This window comes from Salmo salar, chromosome ssa06 (genome assembly GCF_905237065.1).
Source record: "Salmo salar chromosome ssa06, Ssal_v3.1, whole genome shotgun sequence".
In the NCBI taxonomy this organism is placed as follows: Eukaryota; Metazoa; Chordata; class Actinopteri; order Salmoniformes; family Salmonidae; genus Salmo; species Salmo salar.
In genome coordinates this window covers 26,463,156-26,465,221 of record NC_059447.1, presented here as the reverse complement: position 1 = coordinate 26,465,221, position 2,066 = coordinate 26,463,156, and the positions used below count along the sequence as shown (strand labels likewise).

General features: G+C 51.5%; 1 pseudogene; it reads left to right on the top strand.

Moving 5' to 3' along the window:
- The first annotated feature begins 322 nt into the window (after positions 1–322).
- On the top strand, positions 323–1,861 carry LOC106606758 (prostaglandin E2 receptor EP1 subtype-like; annotated as a pseudogene).
- The last annotated feature ends 205 nt before the right edge of the window (positions 1,862–2,066 follow it).

Sequence of the window (2,066 nt, the reverse complement as noted above, 5' to 3'; positions counted from 1 at the left end):
TTACCTAAAAGGGCTATGGTTAGGGGCATGGTTAGCTAACATGCTAAGTAGTTGCAAAGTAGCTAAAAAGTAGTAAGTAGTTGAAAAGTTACTAATTAGCTAAAATGCTAAAGTTGTCCGTGCTGAGATTCAAACTCACAACCTTTGCATTGCTAGACATTTGCGTTATACACGCACCCATCCACCCCAACTTAAGTAATCATCTGTTTTATGTACCCATACCAAACGTAACATATGATACAAATTTGTGTGCCCTGAATTTACATGTACTATGTTACGTCTAGTCTATGAGACCAGGCTGGATTACATAGATCTAATAAGCAAGTACTGTTTGCTTACAAACGTTTGAACCAGTCTTCAACTTAATATCTCTCATTCTTTGCAGATGGCATTGAAGCTGAATACTCCTTGCTCCTCTATGACATCATGGCTACAGTCTCTGCCCCCTCCTCTCCCTCTGTCCTCCACCACCTCCCAGAGCTCAACTTCTCCTCCTGCCCCTGTCCATCCATCCAGACCCTGAATGCCACCACACTGCCACCCCCCATCAACCCTCCCACCTTTGGATTGTCCTGTTTCACCATGACCCTGGGTGGCCTCTCCAACCTAAGCGCCCTGGGCATCCTGGCCAAGTCCTATGTACGCTTCAGACATCGGGCCAAAGCTCCGTTCCTGCTGTTAGTGGGGGCTCTACTGCTAACCGACTTGGCTGGTAATTTGATCCCTGGTGCCTTTGCCCTCCATCTGCACCTGGGTCAGAGTCGGAGGCACAGGGTGGCTGCAGGGATGCGTGACACCACCGAGCCTGCCGGGATGTTCTGCCAACTGTTCGGTGCCAGCTTGGTGTTCTTCGGCCTGTGCCCTCTATTACTGGGCAGTGCCATGGCCGTGGAGCGTTGTATGGGCATTACCCAGCCCCTCCTCCACTCTGCCCTGATCACGGTGGCCCACATGCGTCTGGCTGTCCTCCTGCTGTCCTCCCTGGCCCTGCTGCCGGCTGGGCTCCCCCTGGTGGACGTGGGTAGTTACACAACCCAATTCCCTGGTACCTGGTGCTTTCTGACAGTCCACGAGCCGCTCTCCACGGCTGACACCAGCCTGGCCCTCACCTTCTCCGGCTTGGGGCTCATGGCGCTCAGCCTCTCCCTGATTTGTAACACCCTGAGCGGGCTGGCTCTGCTGCAGGCCAGGCTCAGCTCCCAGGGCATCAGGACAAACACTACAGCAGCACCAGGATGATATGGAAGAACCTCCTCCTCTCCCCTACGCTCGCTGGATGTAGAGATGATGGCCCAGTTGACAGTGATCACGATGGTGTCCTGTGTGTGCTGGAGCCCCTTTCTAGTGAGTAGCTAGAGCCTCCACTAACATTTGACCTTGTTTATACTGCAGATGGTTTAACATTGGTAGCCTGCTTATCGTAGACAAGGCTTTTGCTTGTTTAAACACAGACACACAAGTGTTTCTAAAATTAATAGTAGATTACAACATATTCACCTTATTGATTCAGGCCTGTCTCATATACAGTGTGTCTTTCAGTGACCCACAGTGGCTTTTATGTCCCTGACATAGTGGCTTTTCTGTCCACCATCACCAGATCTCCATCTCTCTGCTGGTGGGTCAGTTCTGCCGCGGCGGGCGAGGCTCCAGCCACACGGTACGTCAGTCAGAGAGGCTGGTTCTGTTGGGCCTCCGCATGGCCACCTGGAACCAGATCCTAGACCCCTGGGTCTACATCCTGCTCAGACGGGCTGTGCTGCGCAGGGTCTTCCGCATCCTCCAGCCAGACTCCAGGTCCACCCTGACACAGAGCAGCTCCTGCACTACAGCCTCATGCAGACAGGGAATTGGACTACACTGACCCATGAATGTGTGTAAAGATATTCCCATTTGTGGATACACTCTCTGTGATGAACTGAGTGAAGGGAGAACTGAAAACACCAAGTGAAACAGATTTGAGATGCTGCACATCGATGCATAGGCCTACAGTACAAGAATGTGGACATATACTCATAGCAGAAGAGCAGTTGGCAATCATGGGATAGTCAACTCATAAACACATTAGA